Here is a 22,833-nt window from a genome sequence, read left to right as displayed (position 1 = left end):
AGTCGTGAGGCCGGTCCGTCAGAAACCCTGTGTCTACAGTGGTTACAGCTGCAAGATCGCCTTTGACTGTGTTGGAATCAAGAGCAGGGGTGGATGTCCAAAGGAGGGTTGCAGACCTGCAGCCGCCAATGACAGGGGTCCCACTGAGATGTGCCTGGACCCCAGCATATCACCACTGCCAGCCCCACACATGTGGTGGATGTGTGCATGATGGACAGTCGGAGTGGGAGCAGCAGATGCTGCGTGCTACCATCTTACATGGCAAGGTCATCCATGAGATGGCCAGTGACATCCTTCGCCTGGCTTAGAACATCTCTTCACCAGCTGGACGGGATGCACAGCAGCAGTTGATGAACAGCCTGATGAGGATACTGCATGCAAAGATGAGGTCCTCAAGGCTCTCCATCAAACTGGACATAGAGTCCAACATCAAAAGCCAGCAAGCTGATCTGGCATCTCTGCCAGATTCCCTCCATCGACTTGCATTGGCACAGACAAATAGTCTGCAGCTGGAGATGTTGGCCTCCTGAGATTCCCATCGCTGTGAGATGGAGAGTGTGAGGGCTTCACTGCATGCTGAGCTTTAAGCTACAAGGACCCACCTACACAATGAGATGGACACCTTGAGGCAGAACGCTTTCCCAGCAGTCTGATGCATCATGAGTGAGTGCATATGCAGACTCTTTGGCAGCTCGGGAGGAAGTCCATCTTTACCTCTCCGCCATTCGGTTACTCCTGCATGCGTCTGTGTCACGATGGCCCTATATAATGAAGTCCAGGCTTTGACACTGCATGAGCAGGATGCTCCACCACCACCCCCTCCACCACCTGAGGAACCACCATAGTGTGGTTGTCCCAGACCACCCACACAACCTCAACCACCTGTACCATCATGTCCATGAGCCCATGGAGGGGGTATGATTTTTATGTTTTTCTATTGACTCTTTTCAGTTAATTTATGTGGAAACCCCACCTCCCCCAGGGTGACAATATTGATTGTTTACCCAGTCCAAGATGGACAGTTTTCTTTTTTACTTTTTCTCCTGGAGTGATGTGCCATTGCCCTATTGAGGCCTTCCTGAGTGGAGGACTGGACATGCAGCCATGCGCAGTGAAGTCAACTACCATGGTTAACTTGACTGCAACAGCCTCACAGATACAGGTACAGATTACACTCTACATTGATGTACACATGTGCAGTCTGCATGAATGGTTCTTTTTGCTGGTCCAATCCAATGTCCTATGTCCTTACAGGTATTGTGCCTCATTCAGTACCTACACTCCATGAGAGGTCCGCCCATCACCTTTTTTTTCCACCCTAGTCCTCATGGTCTCACGTTGTTTCCATGAAGTAAATTACAACAGGGTCATTTACTTCTTGGAAATGACATCAACAGTTTACTTCAAAATGTATCTTTGTGTGCGTTAAGGGGTAAAAGGGAGTGTGGGCAGCGGTTTGGGGTAAGGGTTATAGTGAAGGGGTAAGAGGGGGTTGGTGGGCCCAATAAAAACAATACTTCAAAGTAAACTGTTAAAGTAATTTCATTGAAATAAATTTCCATTAAGTAATTTACATCGTGGAAATGAAATGGAAACATCATGATGCCCTATGCCAGACACTAACCCTGCATTACCCAATGCGGATTCACAGTGTTAGGTAGAGGTGTGGAGGGAATCACAGCAGAACAGCTCTGTCAGCATATAAGGTTGTGCACTGTCAATCATGTTCATGGCTGGTGGCGTTTGCACCCCTATTTTGGCATGCAGTGACACCCATACGGTTTGCATGGATCATGTGATTTCACTGAAGATGTGATTTGGGCCAAATGTCTGTGTGTGTATGTCCCCTTGATCACCCATGCATGTTCTATGTGTTTCTAGTTGCACTTCCACAAAGGACCGCAGGCTCATAAGTCTGTGCAGCACTTATCCTCCTACAGTCATCGTCAGCCTTTGACACTATCAACAACAGCATCCTTATTGACATACTCCACTCTCTAGGCATCATGGATTCTGCATTTACTTACCTCGCTTACTGTTCACAAATCTTCTTCCTACCACCCTTCTCCCCCCACACCCTTACCCTGTCCCCAACAGGGTCACTGCAGGTGAACTCCCTATCCAACATACTTTTCAACCGGTGTCTGAGCCCCCTCCCCACCCTTATCAGCTCACATGACCTGTCCTGCTAAGAGTACACTGATTACACCCGCATTCTTCCAAGATCCCCAGGACCTTGGCTGCTCCCTATTGTGACCTCACCTTGGGACACACAGAATTTAAGACTCTGCCTGACAACTAACCACCTCCTCCTAAATCCTGGGGTAGAAGTGGAATCATGATTTGCAGTAATACAGCATTCTTCCACCAACCCACCCCCTGGCTATGCTCCCTAAACCACACTCCCATGGCATCCAGCTCAGTCAAGAACCTGGGATGCACCATGGATTATAACAGCACACTCTATCACCACTTGAACGCTGCTCGTAGATCCTGTTATCTACGCCTCAACATCCTTAGATGATCCTTCCCTTGCCTATCCTACCCTCACAGAGTCACTTCAACGTTGGCAATCATCCTCTCCTGCCTACACTGTTCTTATTCAATGTATGTGTGTGCCCCTGCCTATCAACTCAGAAAGTACACCAGATCCAGAACAACTCAACCAGCCTTATACTTGGACTCAACCACAGGGAATGCATCACTCTTGTGATCTGGATATTGTCCGACACACCACCGTCAGGGCAATTTGCTAACTGTTCACTCCACGAGATGTGCATTGACTACCTCTAACACTGACTCACAAGCTAATGACACTACAGAAACCTCACATCAGGCTCTGCACTACACCTTCTGATCCCTTTCCACAATTCAACTTGAATTTGTAGTACCTCTTTCTCCGTCAAGGCTCCCACACTCTAAAACTCCCTCCCACACAGCATCCACCAAGTGGTGGACCACCTTTCCTTCCATACATCACCCAAAACCTGGCTCTTCACTTCCCCAAGCCAGACAAAGGCCACATCCCATGCAATGTCCCACCACAGATGCAGTGTTGCACTGCATGTCAATTCAGTGTTGTTTTTCAGGAGTCTAGCTTGTTTTGGCCAGCAGAGTGCCTGGCCAAATGGTGTACATCAGCCCACTTGCATGCAAATGGCAGGGCATCCTGCCGTATATCTGCCTGAACTCCACAGGACCGATTTAGCACACTAGGACCCTCTAGATTTGTACTGCATGGCACAAGTGGACCACTGACAGCCTTTACCTGTGTGCCTCATACAAGTCACTTGTTGCTTACAGTTGGTTTTCTGTATGTGCTCTCATTTTACTTTTCTTTTCAAAATTGTTGTTCAAATCTTGCACTGTGAGTGACTGCACTGTATGTGACTGTATATTGTGGGCACATGCATGTGAAACATCATCCCCTCCCCACAGCTTATGTTCATCTGTTGTCGATGAAACTGTTTGCACTACACATTATGATCCCCGCCTCCTTCCTGGGAATGGCTCATCCTGGGTGTGGAGGGGGAAGCAACATCTGGCGAGTGATGAGCTGTCCATGAACTATTGTGTCCAACATGGGTGGTAGGTGGGTGTGACAGAGTCTGGCGTGAGGGTGACACAGCCTTATAGGCATTGTGATTGAAGACCTCGGTCTCTTTCTATGTTGCATGCTGTTGTGTGTTGAGGAATGTGAAGCTGGGGAATCACCTTAGGCAGTCTGCCTTTTTTTCCCCGACTGCCCTTCACCCTCTGCCCCTATTGTCCTCCTTCACCCCCAACCTGTGCTACTTTTCCATCAGTGTGTCTTCTGGCCTCTCTGCCCCTGCTTCCTTCTATTCCTTTCATTTTGTCTCTGTCTTCCTCTCTTCACACCTTCTCTCAGCCCTCACCCACTCTAACTGCACCTTCTCTCCATTCATCTCCCCACCAGCAGACCTCCTCCTTGATCCCCCCTCACTTTCTCTCTCTCTCTCTCTGCTCCACAGCTGCAGATTCCTCACCCTGTCTCCTCTCTCCCCAATCCCCCTGCCTTCTTTTATCCTTGCCATCAGCTCCCCCACTTGTACTTTCACTCCCAAGCCCTTCCACTCCTCCCTTGGTGTCCCCTTCCCTCCCATTCATTCAAGAGTACCCCACAGGCCCCCGGGCAACCTGACTGTGGGTGTGCCCGACTTGTATGTCTACAATCGATTCACCACCTTGTGCCTGCATCCCGGGCAGACTAACCCCTCTGACCAGAGTGCATAATGTACTCTGGTGTCAATTTGTTTACTTCATGCCAGTGATTACTCTTTTCCTGAGTTCAAATGTTGGTGTATTCATTGGTGCTCACACTCTTTGATGCAACCTTCCGGTTGTTGCCATAGGTGGTACCCAGTCCATCTGTGCATGCAACACACCTTCATCATGCTGGTTGATCCCTAGTCCAGAACTTTGGCTCTGCCTGGGGGCACACAAACAGCCTTCTGGCATGCCTCGCACATTCATGGCCGTAGTTTTAGGAAATGGATTTCACCCACCTTGGGACTGTGTCAAGGCTATGCCCCTCCATGGTGGGCCAACATACATGGGTGTCTACCCCAAATAGGTAAGGCAGAGGCTGAACATCCTGGAAGCTCCTTGCTGCCCAGTTCATATTGGACGGGGTGGGCATTGTTTATACCAGTGCGGTCACTCTCGGACATGCTGTTCAGCCTTTGCCAACAAGCATGTATGTACAGCAGTTCAGAACAAGTGTTTTTTGGGGTGCCAACCCACCCTGTCACCCAAAGGGAGTTTGCATGTGGGGTGACGCCTCCCACTTTCATTTGTGCCTGAGGCCAGACCCTCCCCTTCCACCAGCACTCCTGGTGCAGACTGGCCTGCTGGTGCCCGCGGGCCTGCTGGTGCACGTGTGGTTGACCTGTCCACCCCCCCAAGTGATGGAGCTTTGAATGCTCTCTTCGTTCTCTCCAACAGAAGTCCCAATGTGTGTGCAGATTAGCCTGAGATGGGTGCAATCCACTCCCATTGCTACACTCAGACAGGTGCAGCTCCTGTGAGTATACAGCCAGTGGCATTTGCTTGTCTCAGTGAGTGAGCGATACACGGGTTTGTACACATGGCTAGTATAGTGACAATGCAAATGGATCCATGAGTTAGTGATGTTGCCTTTGATGGTTGACTTATTTACGTTGATTTTCATTGTGAATGTACAGTTAATACATGCCAGCAGGCACTGAACTCCTGGGATGCGTGTATTGATCAAACCTAGAACAATATGTCATATCATGGCTGCTTCAGTGACTGTAGCTACACTTGGTCAGTTTGCACCTACCCGTGACAGCCAACATACACAGTGATGTCTGTAAAGTCAACTTCCTGTGCCTACTATGGTGCTCACAGGTAAGGTTGAATCATGTTTCAGTTCAAATGAGTGATCCTGACAAACAGCCACCACAACTAAGGAAGGCAGCAGGTGTGCTAATTTTTCCAATCCCAATTTGTGGAGGTAGGGACTTTAATCGATGTCACAGGATTCTTTAAATTCCCTGTGAATGGACTGTGTTCAGTTCACATACTTTAACGGAAAATAATTGGCAGTCTGGTATGATATATGATATGATATTTTATTTATAGCGCGCCTATACACAAGAGTTTCATGGCGCGACGAGGCATGGGAAGGGAACCAGGAGGAACAAGACAGCGATCTTACTAGACCCAGTGACATTGAGATCATGCAAGTGCAGGGAGGGGAAAGGGGAGAAGTGCCAGGGGAAGGGGAGGGGGAGAAGTGCAGGACATAGGATCAACAAGCACAAACAAAACAAGAAAAAGGAAGTGTGGCCAGAAGGTGGCAGAGCAAGGATTAATTGCAGGCAGCAGATGATTGGGAAGTGCAGGTAAGGAGACTGTAGGGTAACAGGTACAGCCCCAAGTGTAGGGTTGCCAGGCAACAGTTCAAGTGTGAAACTTGGGGGGCAGGGACCTGGGCCTGAGGTTCAGAATGTAGCCAGGTAACCAGTGCAGTGACAGAGAGGAGATCAGCAGGGAAGAGGAAGAGAGAAGGCAGAAGCAAAGAGGAAAGTCTTGAGCAGCTTCCAGAACCGGAGATGGTGCTGCTCAGGTTTCAGAGAGGCAGGCAGGCTGTTCCAGAGGGAGGCGCCAGCCGAAGAGAGAGATCTGCCTCCACCTCTATACTAGGAAAAGCAATTGACCCTCAAGGAGTTGGAGGTGGAAGAGCGATGATCTCGAGTAGGGAGATACTTCAAAAGAGAAAGCTGGAGATATTTTGGTCCCAGGCCTCAGAAGGCCTTGTGGACAGTACAAGAATTTGATCTTTGCAGCCACTGGGAGCCAATGGAGAGATTTCAGTGCTGGAGCGATACGATCCCTGGGCTTGAGGCAAAGGACAAGTCTTGCAGCCCTGTTCTGGATGAGTTGGAGAGGACAGAGAGTAGAGGCAGGGTGATTTAAAAAGAGGCTGTTACTTTAGTGAAGCCTAGAGAGGACCAGAGCTCTAGAGACAGCAACCATGGCAGCAACCGTGGTGATTCCAGGTCCACATGCATATGTTTCTGTTACTGCACTTGCAATTGGCCCTAGTTACATCTTGTTATGGTGTTGGTGGTCTTGCACAAGGCACACATATGCCTGTCATAGCCCTGGCCACAGTCACCATGTGAATGGCTGTCATGCTTCCACAGAGACCAGCAAGCAGACTTAGAGGTCAGTGCACTGGGAACATGTTTGTTGTGTTACACAACGTTCTTGTTGTACTGCCAAGTGTGGATTTTGAAAAGGGCATGGGTCCATCTCAGCATGCGGCAGGACAGCTCTCACATGGATGGTGTTAGGGTGTTAAGGTCCACCGCACTGTGTTTTCAATACAAAGAACAGGTGGGGCAGCCAGAACCAAGGGGGGCACAGACATGTCCCTTGAACACTGTGTACAGTAATCTAGATGAAGGTGAGTGATCTTTCTTGTATCATGTGTACTCTGGCTGACAGAGGGGGAAGTTCTGGCCATGAGCATCCTGCCTCCTCCTGGACACACAATAGAATTAGATTTTTATATTGCCAATCATCTAGACTTCCAAAGGAAGCCAGGCATCTTGTAATGCAATGCATTCGAATGGTCCTGGGCAGTAAGTTCCATGCGGCCCTGTGGCCAGGGACAACAGCACTCGCTAGGAAGGGGTCACAGCAGATCTGTATGTGGTTCAGGTGCACATGGGTCATAAGTGAGGAGGTGTGGCAGTGATGCTCTGCCCAGGGTGCATTTGTGCATTTCCCTCAAGGGAGGAACAGGGACATTGTTGGCAGGGATGTGTTCACTGTGTCGGGTGCATTTGTGTGCGTTGGTGTGAGGTGGGCCTGTCCAGATGCATTGGGTACCGGGGAGACATGTAGATGGGAGGCTGGTGAGTCATTGCTTGCAGTTGTTGCATGGCACTCAGGGGGCACACATTGGTGGTGTTGTGGGTGGTGACGCTGTCACTGGATGATATGATATGATATGATATGATATGATATGATATGATATGGCATTTATTGTGTGGGATGTTTTTCAGTGCATTTTCCTGAGGTGAGCAGGTTCAGCTGGATGGGCTACGGGGAAAGACATGGAGATGGGAGGCTGGTGAGTCATCGCTTGCAGTCGTTGCATGGCACTCAGGGGGCACACAATGGTGGTGTTGAGGTTAGTGATGATGTCAAAGTGTGGGGGGTTTTTCAGTGCATTGGCTGAGGTGAGCTGGTTCAGCTGCATTGGGTGTGGGGGGAGGCATGGAGCTGGGAGGCTGACGAGTAATTGCTTGCAGTTGTTGCATGGCACTCAGGGGGCACACATTGTGGTGTTGTGGGCGGTGATGCTGAATCTGTGTGGGGTGCTTTTCAGTGCGTTGGCCTGAGGTGAGCAGGTCAAGCTGCATTGGGTGCAGGGGGAGACATGGAGATGGGAGGCTGATGAGTCAATTATTGCAGTATTTGCATGGCACTCAGGGGCCACACATTGTGGGGTTTTGGGTGGTGATGCTGAATCTGTGTGGGATGCTTTTCGGTGCGTTGGTCTCCGGTGAGCAGGTCAAGCTGCATTGGGTGCATGGGGAGACATGGAGATGGGAGGCTGGAGAGTCAATTATTGCTGTATTTGCATGGCACTCAAGGTTTACAGGGTACAGTGTCATAGGGTGTCGGGATATCCTACCTGCTCTGGCCTTTTTTCCTTTCTCCTGAGGCATTCTGCTGGGGGACATGGTTGCTACCATGCTAGAACACAAGGCTGTGGAATTCCTTCATGCCACATCACGGCAGTGTTAGGTAAGAATTGGTGCAGTCACACTGTGTGAGACTACACAACACTTATCTGCTTGGTATTAGGTAACCCACCTTTTGATATAGGTCTGTACTACACATGTTGGTAGTGTGACTGAGCAGCCAGGGATATCTCAAGAGGGATAAATGTGAGCTGTGGAGCTGTACAAATGAAATCTGTAAATACAAGTAGCCAAGTAACACTTACGCTCAAGGTTCCAGTTATTAATATTTATTTATTTATTTATTTAACGTTAGTTTTAAATAAGCATTCATTAAAAAGGGAATTTGTTGTAACAGTTCAAATATACTTATAAATTACATTTATGATTCAAAACAAGTCAGTCGATAATCTTTCTATATGCTTCATACACAATTCCAGCACCATGAAGTGACTTCAATCACAAGGACAACAATGGAATTTATATATCACACTAGTAAACTTTGTAGATTCTGAGGTTGCAGAAAGGAAATGGTTAGGGAAGTAAAAAGGTTAGAAGAGTTTATCAGTAAATGTTAGGACAACTAAATCCTGCAATGAAGTCTAAATAAGCCTTTCCCAGCAGTACCAGTACACAACAAGCTAACACCTATGAGGGACAAACAATATTAAAGTCAATAGAGTGTTTTAGGGAGCCAGGAAAGCCAAAGTCATTTGTAAACACAGTCTATGGATCTGATGCACTTCTTGGATCAAAGTCTTGCACGTAGCTAGAGAGTTCATAAAAATCATGTGTAAATGTGAAATCAACTCAAAAAGGTAAGGCAATGCAATTCCCAAGTGAGAAGAGCACAGCTAAAGGCAATAACATAAGTACCCCAAGCCTAATCAGTACCTCTGTTTAGAAGAAGAGCGGTCCAGCTTGATTCCATCTTGCTTCAGCAGTTCAGACCCTGGTTCCTGAGCCTTAGTAGTGGGGACAAGAGGGAGGACATCTGGAGGACTCCTGAGGCGATACTTGGGAGGTCGACGGCAGCTATGGGCTCTTTTCAATTCAGTGGCACTTTGTGGTTTCAGCGATTAACAAACAGCACTTATTTGGATCTCGGACACTCTCTTCGCTCCCTTGGTCCTGCACTCTGGTGAGAGGACTCTGGATCTGGAGGTCCTGCTTCTGGATGGTCCTTAGGAGTCTCCTGGAGCTTCTATCCAGATTCGTTACGTGGTAGACATTTCAGTTGACTACCGACACTCGACCACTGGAATTGGGCTCTTACAGCATCGAAGAAACATAGCCAGTCAGGGATGGTGGTCCAGTGGAGTTCGTCTTGAGGTTAGTTGGTCCCACTAACCCAAGGAGAGACGTTGTTTGGTCTGGAGCTTCTCTGTCCAGGTGAAAAAGGAGGTCAGCACAGCAGGAGGGCTTCACCCGCCAATTCAAAGGTCCAGGAGGTTGCAGCAAGCTTCATTCACAGATTCTTCGTCGGGTGTTTCTCCCAGGGGTCGACTCTGCCTGTAGTCCCAAAATCCTTGCCTGTTAAGCAGGTCTTTCCCATTCATGCACAGCCTAGGCTGTCATTCACACAGCAGGGTGGCTGTCCTGAAAGGACAGCAAGCTTAGCCAAGCAGGACTATTTGCATTCAGGCATTACTAGAGACAAAGGACAGGGGAGTTTCAGGGCCCTCCCTCACATCCTGTCCTTCCAGAAACACTGGAGCCAGGGGCGGGCTTCAGGGCTGAAAACGAACTGCAAAGGCAAGACAATCAGGGGGCTCAACATGTCTCACCACATGTAGTAAAACCCAAGAAATACCTCACAAACAGAAAACTGTAAAAAAAGAAGACGGGGGCCATTTTGACAAAATGGTCACCAATGAGTGCTATACTGCAGCTGAGGGTTCCGCCTGTGGTAGAAAAGCACAATGGTGGGAAAAGCCAAACCATGGCCACCAGACATTTAACATAGCGAGGGTAACAAAGAAATTGTTACATATTTTGAATAAGGGTTTACTAGGTAACCCCAAACCTGCCACATAGGATGGTGTGGGCTGGACCTACAAAGTTCACCCAAGAAAAGGTATTTACACCTTAAGAGAAATCTAAAGGATTTGCCAGTGACACTGCACCAAAGCAGATGTCTATGGAGTTTGTCAGACTCCAAAAACAGTGAACACACATAATCCAAATCAGGTAAAAACACATGAGGGAGTGAGAACATGGTCTCACTCACTCCAGGGCTGAAATTAAAAAAGTCCAAAGTCCAGCAAAACAGCTGGGGGTCTCTAAGGTTGAAGGGAATTGGCACAGAAATGAAAATTCTCCCGAACAGGCAGCGTCAGCCGTTTTGAACACCTGCAGAGAAGTGCATTGCTGAATGACTGAGGACAGCTGGCGAAGACTCTCAAAGGAAAAGAGCTGAGGTGAGATGGGCATCTTTTTTGAACCAAACTTGCACTTTTCTCAGTCTGTATGACTATTTCTATGTAGATGTGTTTTATGAGCTGCATTGTTGGTAGGGAATGGAGTAACCACACTACCTGTATTTTGTGGTGAACACACCTACAGTGGCAGAGCAGTCCTCACGGGTGTGTGTTCCTGCTTACATTATATGCTGTACTTTCTACTTATGTTCTCCTGTGTGTTGTTGTGTGTCTGAGTGCACAATTATCGGTGGTTAGCATGTAGAAATGATTACAGGTTACATTGATTGTGTTGTGTGCTTTTGTGTGAGTGACAAGGATATTGTTGTTTTCACTTGCTACCACTGTCGATTTGATGGCTATGGACACACACACAGTTTGCCTATCCCAAATACACATTATCAGGGGGTTGTTATGGGCAAAGTGGATTAGCCCTGATTCGTCATTGAAGGGCACCAGGTATGTGGCTTCACTATATGTGCTCCACAGAGGCTGCTATTCAGGTGAATTATGTTTGCACAAGCTCGTTGCATGGATCCTGTCCCTGTGCCCTTTGACCTGCCAAGGGGATGGGTAGTGCCTCTGCCATGATATGTTTGCATACTAATGGTGGGGCATAGAGCAATATCCTGCCAGAGTACTCAAGGCAGTGAAAGCCTGACTTGAGCACCCCAAATGTGTGCTCCACAATGCCCCTAGTGGAAATGTGTGCTGTGTTATACCTTACCTCAGCTGGGGTGGCAGTATTCCTGAATGGCATGAGCAGTAATGGTGAGAACGGGTAGGCACTGTCCCTTGCAAATGTGGAAATGGTTATTATTAGCATTGCTACGATAATGTTTATTTATAAAGCACCTCTACAGGCAAGTGTTTCAAAGTGCTCAAGGAGGGTATGATATGATATGATATGGTATTTGTAACGCGCCTATACACAAGTGTTTCAAGGCGCGACGAGGCAGGGAGGGAGGGAAACAAGGGGAAGACAGACAAACGATCCTACTAGGCCAGGTGTCATTCAGATCGCGCAAGTGCAGAGGTAAGGGGAAAAGGAGGAAGTGCAGGGGGAGGAGGTGGGGGGGAAGTGCAGTACAAGGTAAGTAGCGTAAAAAAAATAATAAATAATAAATAATAAATAAAAAGGGCCGGCTGGTGGCAAGTGCGAGGTAAGTGCAGAGCAAGTGCTGGGAAGGGGGCTGTAGGGATACAGTGACAGTCCCACAGTGCAGGGGGAGCCAGGGAGGCAGTGCAAGTGGAGAGTGGCTGGGCCCTGGACCGAGGTTGCTGAGAGTGGTCCAGATGCAGGTTTGGGGAACATGGGGAAAAACAACAGTCGCTGGAACCCTTGACATTCTGAGATGATAATAGTGTGCACAGGCAGAGTAAGTGCATATAGTACAGTTAAATGTTTATACACAGCAAATTGGCCCAATGACAATTCTGCAGTTTTACCAAATGGAATTAAGGGGCGAGGACAAGGGAGAACAGCCATACGATCTTCAGGCAAGGTGCATTCGGATTGTGCAAGTGCACAAACGGTCACAGGGAGGGCGAGGTCCAAGTGCACCCAGTCGGTGGAGACTGGGGTAAGTGCTGAGAGAGCCACTCTCATGGGTTATTTCTTAAGTGCAGTGAGGATGGGTGGGGCGCAGGGCCCCGAGGCAAGTGCGAGAGAGGACTGACGGGGGTGCCCAGGACCTGTGAGACTCTGAGGTACACCAGCGGCCAGTCAGCAAGCTATAATGAAGAGGAGGGAGAGAGAGAAAGAGCAGAGAGCTAGGTTAGCAGAGTAGAGGGAAAGAGAAGGAAGAGGAGAAGAGGAAGAGGAACATTGATGGGACTGCTTGCATGTGTGTGATAGTTGATACTCACCTATGAGTCAGGTATTGCCAAAGGTTCCTGATTCCAGGGACTGTAATATAGTTATGACTGGCGGTAAATGAAGCTATCATGTGTGCTTCTGGGGAAATTGGCATTCACATGTGTGGGGTGCATTTAAAGGCCACAAACAGAAGTCCCTTTCACATGAATAGCAAGATTTTAAACACTGAAACAAAAACGGCCTGACCTTTGTTGTTTGTTTGTTTGTTTATTTATTTACAGTGCATGCCTCACCCTTAGGTATCTGGGCGCATTACAAGAAAATGCAGTTTCATAGTAACACACAGCGACAAAAATAGGCAGTACAGCATATATAACATATGTACACAGTACACAGTAAAAAAACAGCATAGGTACTTATTTACAGGTGTTTACAGGTAGAGGTATTTAACAGTATTCATAAAAAATGATACTTTGTACAGGTAGGGGGGCAGCATGATGTATGAGGTATTAGGGGATGCTGAGCAACGTTCAGAAGGAGGACGGCTGGTGAAGTTAATGAGAAGCATCATTAGTGATGTGCCAGTTCTTCATATTTTCCTAAAGCTGTGGAAGGATTGATTAGTTCTTAATGTGGAGGGGAGAAAGTTCCAGAGTTGGGCAGCTAGGCCCGGGAAGCTACTACCATCTTCTTTTTTAAATTTATATCTAGGGACTTGTATGCATCCTGCATTGGAGGATCTGGTAAGTCGGTCACAGTGTTTTATAGAGAATGTATCAGTGAGATACTGTGGCGCTGAATTATTGAGGCATTTATAGGTTAAAGATGCTGTTTTTAGTTGAATTCTTTCCTTAATGGAGAGCCAGTTATTATCCCTTCATATAGTGGAGATGAGTTGTCTACGAGGAATGCTCAAGGCTGCCCTGAGAGCGTTATTCTGCAGGATCTGCTGTTTCTTGGTGATGTGTTTATTGGCCCCTAGATAAAGCGCATTGCAGTGGTCGATTTTGGATAAGACTTAGGCTCTGACCAGAATAATGCAGCTTTTAGAGGAAAGGAAAGGTTGTTTTTCAAGTATAATAATAAATTGGCACTTATATAGCGCTACGAACCCTCAGGTATCTGAGCGCTGCTTATTATTACCCACGGTGTGGTGCTCATTTATCGACCTCGGAAGGATGAAAGGCTCAGTTTGGCCCCCGCCAGGATTCGAACCTGCGTTAGCAGACTCTGCACAGATGTCAAAGCGAGCACTCTACTCGCTGTGCCACTTGACCGGCTATAACAAAAAAAACATGGGGAACAGGCCTACCTGGCATTACCAAATTTACAAGCAGCATTTTTATTTACAAACGAAGGAGGAATCATAGATCCCTGTCATAAGGAAAACAGGATTTTTATACATTGAAAACAAAAAAGGCCTGCACAGGTGTGCGCAAATAAAAACACTTTTAAAAAGTAAAAGTGAAAAAAATATCAATGATCACAGAAAAATACCAGGAAAACAAAACATGATCTGCAGGTTGAACAAAAGCAATGTATATTACGCTTCACATACACAACTCCAATGACATTTGAAAAGCCACATTGTCTTCACGGAAAATGTCAGCCAAAGGCAGACTCTTTTGCTGGCTGTGGGCAAAACTTCACAAGAACATCTCCCACTTACAGCCTGGATGTCGCATCTCCCATTTAATGACCAACTGCCATAAAATGACCTGTTAAAGGTGTCGAAATACAGTGTTCTCCAGACCTGCTGGCTCGGAAAGCACTGATTTCAGAAAAAAATCACCCTTTTCTGGAGCATGACTAATATGTGTGAAAATGGGGGAACACACTTCAAAGAGCAAGCTTCCAGCACAAAGGAGACATAATAAAATGTTTTAAAAACTCTGGCCACAGGCTGACCCAGTGAAAACAAATGACTGGAAGGCAGGAGTCAGGGGATTTGTGCCACATGAAGATTCACAATTAATGTAAAAGGACTACTATCATTTAGGCCTTTTTCTCAGCAACCATAAGGCAAATTGATTTCATCTATGTACCATTTTTATGTAATTTACAGGTGATTTTATGGATATAAAATTCATCCAACATTTGAAATGGTGTGCATTGCATGCTTATATACACCTCCTTTTGTGCATTGTACATTGCGCCGTGTATCATGTGGCAGTGACATCACAAGGTTTGCGTGTGCCTTTTCGCTCCGGGAAGTTGCGGTTAGTAATCCATGAATTGGGTTATGTTTGCGCTTTACTGGGAGGTGCATTTGTTTTACGTGGCATGTCCCTCAACACGCCCACTTTAATCCCCGTTCTTCATCATTTTTGTTTTGCAGGGAATTGGGAATATGCATGTTCCGCCCCCATTTGTTTCTTTGCTCTTGCCCTTCCCAGTTTTGCGCACTGCAAAGTGCACTGTTTCTGCACAAAGTGCCTTTGCGACGCACAAAACATTCTATGAATTAGGCCCAAACAATTTAATGTGGCTAAAGGATACCTCCGGAAGTGCACTCTGCTCCCATCCTTAACTTACATGACTGCTGGGGTCTAATCATTATCGAAATAACATAGTTTAGCAGAATTAGCTGCATTAATTAGTTCCCATCTGCTGTCAAAATTATTTGGAACATGCCATATGATTGAAACACTGCCCCACCAGCAACCCCTTTCAGACAAAATACAGTTAAACTTGAGCCACACAAGATATGTTTGGGCCACAAAAAAAGTGATATGTCCTGATTGCAGTGGCAATTACTGACATATTAATTTCTATATCACAAAACAGATGCAGTCAAATACAGGACATTCCCCTTTCGTTTCAAATGCAGACAAAAAGTGACTTTTCATGTTCTCTTAGTAGAAATACAGAAGATCTTAACAGAAAAATACATGTCCAAAATCCAGGTAGTGCCACAGAAACATGACTTTCTTGGCTGACTGCTTAGCCTTCACCAGGTTGCTGTGGTTATCAGTTGAAATCAGAATTGCCTTACCAGTTTTATGTGCAGTGTGTGCACTTGCGCATCCAAAGTAGCAGATTGCAAGTAATGCATATTACACTTTATCCAGGGTGCACAAGCAAAATATAGATTGGAATTTCATTTCACGTATTTAGGCTTCAAGTAAACTCTAAAATTGAGGTAAATATGAATGCTTCAATATAACTATCCCCTGATGAACTGACGATCACACCAGACATGACGGCACATGAACACATTTATTTACGAACCACACAATTTAGTAATTCAACTAAATATCTTTTTCAGCCAATTCATGAAGCCAAAAATAGGTGAAACCAAAAATACATGACATGAATATGAACTATTTAGGATACCAGATATAAATAAAAGGTCACTAATAAATGAACAAAAACGTGTTTCCACATCATAATCTACTTGTCCAAAATGTATATCCCCTTTGACTAGACACATGCCAGTGGTGAGACACATGTACAGGATTTTCTAAGCCGTTTGCATAACGTAGTTAGGACACACATATAAAACGATTTTCTCAACCTTTTTGCACAACGGAATTGGGACACACATATAAAAAGGAACGAGGATGTTCCAAGTCTTTTAGATAACACAAGTGCAATATCTATACGAAGAGGATTTGTTTTGGGCCTGATTCACAGAAATGTATTATAATGGCAATTTCACATTGAAAAAACTCTGTGATTCAGATTGTTTGCAAAATGCACTTGGGAACTCCACATAGAGCGGAATGAGAACTTTTTTAATGTCTTTGCATTCATTGATTGTGTGTTTAGAGGATTTTCCAAGTCCTTTGCATACATGGAGAGGAATCTACATAGATGACTTGTCAAGTATTTTGCATATCTTTTTTTAAAAATATTGTCAAGCGTTCAGTTGATAAAACAAACTTTTGCTTGCAATACATTACTTTGCCAAGAGATGGATCACAACCATCCATTCCATTGTTAACCTTAATCTAAAGCACCCCATTAAGCTCCCGTGCCAGAAAGGACCTAACATCTTTCCACATCATTGTCATCCCTCTCTTAAACCTTAATCTCCTTAGGAATCATTTCTTGGCATTTAAACAATTTTCTTAACCATCTTCTAAAAGAAAAAAGTAAGAATTTAATCTAAAATAATTCCCTCACTTTTTTTCCTAAAACCACCTCCAAAAACAAACCGAGAGCCCTGGATGCCATTATGCTAGACCCCCATAAAGGGTTTCCCACCACAATTCTGCATTCAAACCCTGGACATTCTTCAGTTTGACGTATAGGACACATGTTCTCTCCGACCTCAGTTCAGAGGAGAATAAAGTCAGATGTTGCAGGGACTCTTCATGTAGACTATACATATTGTATAATTGATTGTGTACGTATGATCATGCTATAAAGGTTATGCAAGATATTTTCTTTGTAAACATGGATAATACAATAACCTCCTAAAGTAACCATTGGTGCAGCAGTTCTTCAGAAAAGATCTTTATTCTTTAACCATTATTCGGTGCTGATTCAGTGCTAATTGGTTTCAAAATCCAATCTCACAGTCACTAAATAAATAAACTATATTTATATGTTTTTTCTTCTCTTTTTTCAATCATTTTGTTAATCTTCAAATCTTAATGTGTGATCCTCTCATGGGACCTCAATACTCATTTAATCCTCTAATTTTATAATTCTGTTAAATCCTCCAAATCATAATATATGGTCCTCTAATAGGTCTTGAGTATTTTCTTAATGCTCTAATTTGAACCTTTTGTTAAATCCTTTGCACATTCACGTGTTTCGTCACTTGATGTGGCTCCTCAGGAGGATATAGTTTACTCTTTAGGTGTCTTTCAAAACTTTGATTGCCATTCATTGCTTGTCCAATATCTGTTTGTTTTTCATTTTTATTTCTCCTATTTCGTTCAAGACTGCTCAGGATGCAATTGTCCAGTTGGCGTCCTTCTCCACGCTAAATTTGCAAGGTATCAATTTTCAAAATGGCACCTTACGACAGAGTATATTCCCTAATTATAGTGGGTTTTACATTGTTCTGTTCTATCGCAGATTAATAAATCCCTTGACTGTCGCTCATCACCCTGTTGACAGCATGTGTAGACCTTAATATTAGTCCAAAATGAAATTACCTTATTCATTTTGGACCTTCCAAGCATAATCCCAGTTTGATTACAGTGAATCAGCTCCTGCATTCAGAATGCACAAAACTTCATCTTTGTCTGTGCATTCAGCAATTGGTTCTTTGTGGGACTACAAAATAATCCACAAATCTCTTTAGTGAACGTGTATGGAAAAACATACTAGAAATATGAGCATGAACTGGAAACTCGGGTAATGTGTCATGGAGAGATATCGATTTACCCAGCCACAGCCCAAGCTTTATAACCTTCAGGGCAGGGGCCGGACAGGTAACTATGGAGGAGGAGGACAAAACCTGAGAGAGCCATTCTAGCACTGAAGGAACTACAACTTTATAAAACCTGGGCTTGGACATAGTTGAGGAACACACACGCATTTCAGTTTTTTTAATGTTGAATTTTAGACAGTTTTGATTCTTCCACAACCGTACCTGTTCCAAGCATACCTTAAAACTGTTCCCTTGAGAACCTTCAGCCTCTCCCACATGAGAAATCAATTCTATGTCATCTCATATCTAGTCATATGCCAGATAATCATATGCCTAGATTATCACACTATATTCTAGCAGTTAGATCATATGGCCAGGTAGTATCATCATGGTGCTGAAGAGGGAAAATGGGACGATCCCTTCCCCCGAGTCACAACCCAAGCACCCAACGCGAGAGGAATTCGACCCGCTCACGGCCGCCCCAGATGTCAAGATCCACTGTGGCCATGGCCCACACAGGCAGGGAAACTGCCCGTCAATCAAACCACATGCTAGAACCTCAGGTGGAGCTGACATCGACCATATGGATGAACTTGATTAGACAACAACCACAAAATACCACCATCGTTAGAGATGCCATGACGACATAACCAGCGAACAAGAACATACGTGCCACCAAGCACATTCGTCACCCACACACCAACCCACACGAAGAACATACTCAGTGCTATGATGTAGAGGACCACTTACACTCACACATGCATCGTTGTTATTTTCACATAGGCCACCTACAGTACCGCAGAAATGCAAGACCCCAGAAGAGCTTGTGTACATGCTTGCAGACGCTTCCTCGCCACTAAAACCATGAAGATGGAACCCTGTATATGGACTAATGCATATGAACCTCTGTCGCCCCTCGCGACCCCCATATTATGGACTATGTACCGCCACCCATAAACCAGGCCAAGGTAGGCCGCAAAGCCAGAGTCCCCAGGCCGGAGCAGCTCAGATAATTCTGCTCCAGACAGGGTCTCACAACACGTGACCATGCCGACCGGATACGATGCCAAGCCCCAAGGGACAGAGAAGCGCTGGGGTCTCACGTCTGGGACCCAGACAGCAACAATGAAGTGACAAATTGGACACTGACAGCGATGGGAAAGGCGCAAACACCAGCTAATAGTCAGACCTGTCCATTGTCTGCCACTGACACATAGTCATACTTTGTTGCCAGCACCAGGTACACCGCGAGCTGGGAACAGCAATGGTCCCAGGCTTGGGGGCACACGGGTGGACCAATCAGAATACGAGGAGCTCACCATTGACGCCACTATAGTTTAGCCAATCACTAATTGTCCCCTTGTAACAATTTTCTTGTAGCAATTATTAGGGACGGCCCAAGCGTACCACCTGTCCCTTTCTCCACCACTAACAGGTTTCTCTATATGTGTCTATACTGACCCTACCACTGGGGAGCCAACCCAAGATGGCGTTAGGTTTTGGGGCTAGTCTTTCCAGTTGATGCACGTAGCCGCGACATACAGCTAGAAAAAGGGCCTGCAAGCCCGAGATGTCTCCCAGATGCCTATGACCTGAGAGCTCGTCCCTGTCTGTTTTATGCAATAAACAACAGTAACTCTTTACTCTTGTGTGTGCCTCATACTCCTTTGGGACACAGGAGGAGTTAGGGCCTCCCCAACTCTGGATGTCTGCGGAGAGCCCTGCCGGCCCCTGGGAAATTACCCCGACAAGTTGAAGGCACTGCTGAGATCTGTTGAAATTGAGGGAGATCACAGCGAGGCCGCTTGCGTCAAGGTGGCCTGGCAACAGGGCCCCCTCTGCCATTGTCCCCTTTTGAGGACTACAGGACCATCGCGGAACTGCGGGATGACCGGACAGCGCAATCTCGAGATTGGTCGTCGGGAGCCAAATTGAGAAATATCCCGCCTGCGGTTGGCGAGTGTCCAGGTGTGGTCCAGACGAGGGGAGGCGGAGAGCTGATTGGGAGGAGTGCCCGCAGTCTAACGGCACCGGCAGGCAAGAGCTCGATGTGAATATGGCACACACAACCAGCAATAGAATGTTGTGCGGGAGGTGGGAAGAATTGTAATTAGGGTGGCGGGTGGCTCTTACAGTGTTTTAAGAAGAGATTTTGGCCATTGAGCGGCGATCAATGTGTAAGGTGTAGTGGGGACCGGCACGGGGGCCATCCCTTCTAGTGTTACAGAGCAGATTGGGTGGGGCTTCAGATTGAGTGTTTTAACTCTGTGAATAGATGATGTATTCCCGCAGGAGGTAGCTATATTGATTCTCAGTGCGGAAGATAATTGGTTGGTTAAGTTCCCCAAGAGAGGGGGCGTATCACACACGAGGCGACAGTCCGATTGTAATAACAAAGTGATTGATGAATACTCCACTCCAGACGTGGTGGGAAGACAGCTGTGGGGATAACGGGAATAAGATTGTCAAATATGGCGTACATTCATTCTTTGCTGTAATTGTATGTACCGGTAACCCCTTGTAGTAGTTGGTGATGTCACCCATAGGGCTTGTATAGGATACCACAGTCTTTTTTCCTCCAAGAGTGATCGGGGCAGGGACACGCGGTAAGGGAGGGGTGAAGGGGGAGAGGAAACACGCACAGAGAATGCCGGCACATACTCAACAACGGAGTTCGCACAAGGACGTGGCGAGGCCATGGGAGGGGGGACCAGAAGAGCAAACACTGCGCAGGCAGTGAGGGCAAAGGAGAAGGAGGAGGATTTAGAAGTACGTTGCAGGTGCGCCAAGTAGCAGCAGCACAGGAAAGGCAGGGTAGCTCAAAAGCACGCCGCGCGGAGCACGCAGCCGCAGTGGTCTTCGTGCGCCACGGGTCGAAGGGGGCTCTAGCTCCGGAAGGAGAAGCATACAAGTAGGTGACAGTACTGTAAAAATAAAGATGGTGGTGGCGCCCAGCACAAAAGTATTATAATCAAAAAAATCGAAAATTTAAAAATTGCTTTTCCTTGCAGCGGAAAGTCGGCAGACCCCAATTTACGGGGCCAGGTAACGCTGGTATTGAGAAAGTGAAGTATAAAATGTCTACTTATTATGGGATAGGGGCAGGGTTAGGGCTCAGAGCCAGCGCCTTAACAACACCACTACAGCATATCTGCGCAACACTTATACCGCACAGAGATAAAATAGTAAAGTACAGTATTGAATGGACCCAAGGGACAGACAACAAAATAAGGATACCATGGCCGCCCCAACGGCAGTTTTGACATGTGCACCCAACATTCACTGCTAGCGTATCTGCATAACACATATACGGGGAAGAAATTAGCGAGCCACCTAGATGTTTACGACCTCTGGAAAATGTTCCAGGGGTGTGCACCAGGGGTACCAGAGATGTTCACTGTGCAGCGAGTAAAAGAGGAAAAGGTGAGCGGAGAAGGCGGGTGCAGCACGGCCCGAAATCCCCCCAGTGCTGTGGAAAGTAAGGAAGAATCAGAAGGATTGTTCACAGTTGCAGAGGTGAAAAAGGAAGGTGAGGAAGAGACACCCATAACTAAAGAAGTAAAGAAGGAAACAGAAGGGCTGTATCCAATGAGAGAGTTGAGGGAAGCTACACGATCACAACTAAGAGCAGCTGAAGGATACTCCAACCCTGCATACAGCTCACCACCATACGCGCCAGCAGACATCTACCAGGAGTGCTATAGATACGAAACCAACACAGGTAAGCACTGGGGGAGAAAAAAGGGCACAAATAGACTTAGAAAGTATAGGACCAGACAAATGGATAGCAGCACAGGTGCTATTAAAGCTTCGAGGGACGTTAACAGGGGAGGAGGAAGAAGCTGTAAAGAAGGTAGGTAAAGAAGAGACAGAATACAAACAGAGAGGGTGCGGGGTAAGTACAAAGGAGGAAGGAAGAATGACACAGGAGGAAGAGAAGGTGCTGGAGGCGAAACTAGCAGAACTAAGGGAACTAAGGGAAGCATGCAGCGTGTTGATCAGACAGTTCGAGCAGAAAGAGGGGAAAGGAAGGAGAAGAGGAAGGGAAGAAAGGGGGACAAAGAGGGGTTAAACCAGCAAGAGGAAGAACGAAGGAAACGAGAAGAGGACCGCATAAGGGGGATTACAGAAAGGGTGGCAGGTATGGAGCAGCGGGAGGTCAGGAGAAAAGAAGAGGAATGAGAAGAAAATGACAGGGAGATGGGACTATGGAGGAAGAAGATTATATCGGAGAGCGCATGAAAATATGAGGAGGGGAGAGTTATAGAAAGTATATTGGCAAGGGAGGGTGGAATATGGAGCAACAAGGAGAAAGAGGAAAGGGTATTAGACCCGGTAAGCGACGCAATAATGAATGAGCTTTGTAGAGCAAGAGCGGAGGTAGGTGGTGAAGTGAGCTAGCAGAGCAATACAGCGCTAGGAGAGCCGCGAAAGGAACATAGGGCCAAGACAATCGCGTGTAGCAATAAGGAGGTAACGACAACACCAGTCCAGAGGTGCGCGGAGAAGACAGGTGAGTACACAGACCTAGACTTATGGACCCTCACAGTGGGGGTAAAAACTCCCAGGCACAGGGTTGAAATTCTCAGATGTATTTTGCAGTGAATATGAGGAGGGATCCTGCAGATGACGAAGTGATGGAAGTGGGGAGGAGCTAAGCAAATTATACATAAAACGCACAGACTGCGGGTCATCGTGGGAATGCAAGACACGGGAAGAAGAAAACACAGGGAGGGAAAACAAAAGACAACTAAAACAAGGAACACCACGGCCACTGAGACCGCCAGCACAGCAGACGCCATATGTTAATAGACTCAGAGACCTCCCAGAATGGAAGAATCAGCTGATACACACAGGAAGGGTCAAGTGGGTCAACAGAGGAGGAACAAGAGCATAGGAGGTGATAGAGTAACATAACACATTACTGACTTTATTAAAGAACTTTCTGACATGGAAGAGGACAGCGAATACACACACACATCCCCTCACAGATGAAAGCCAGGGGGGGTGAAGGAGTACACT

This window comes from Ambystoma mexicanum, chromosome 5p (assembly GCF_040938575.1).
Source record: "Ambystoma mexicanum isolate Mex_15411 chromosome 5p, UKY_AmexF1_1, whole genome shotgun sequence".
In the NCBI taxonomy this organism is placed as follows: domain Eukaryota; kingdom Metazoa; phylum Chordata; class Amphibia; order Caudata; family Ambystomatidae; genus Ambystoma; species Ambystoma mexicanum.
This window is presented reverse-complemented; position numbering follows the sequence as displayed.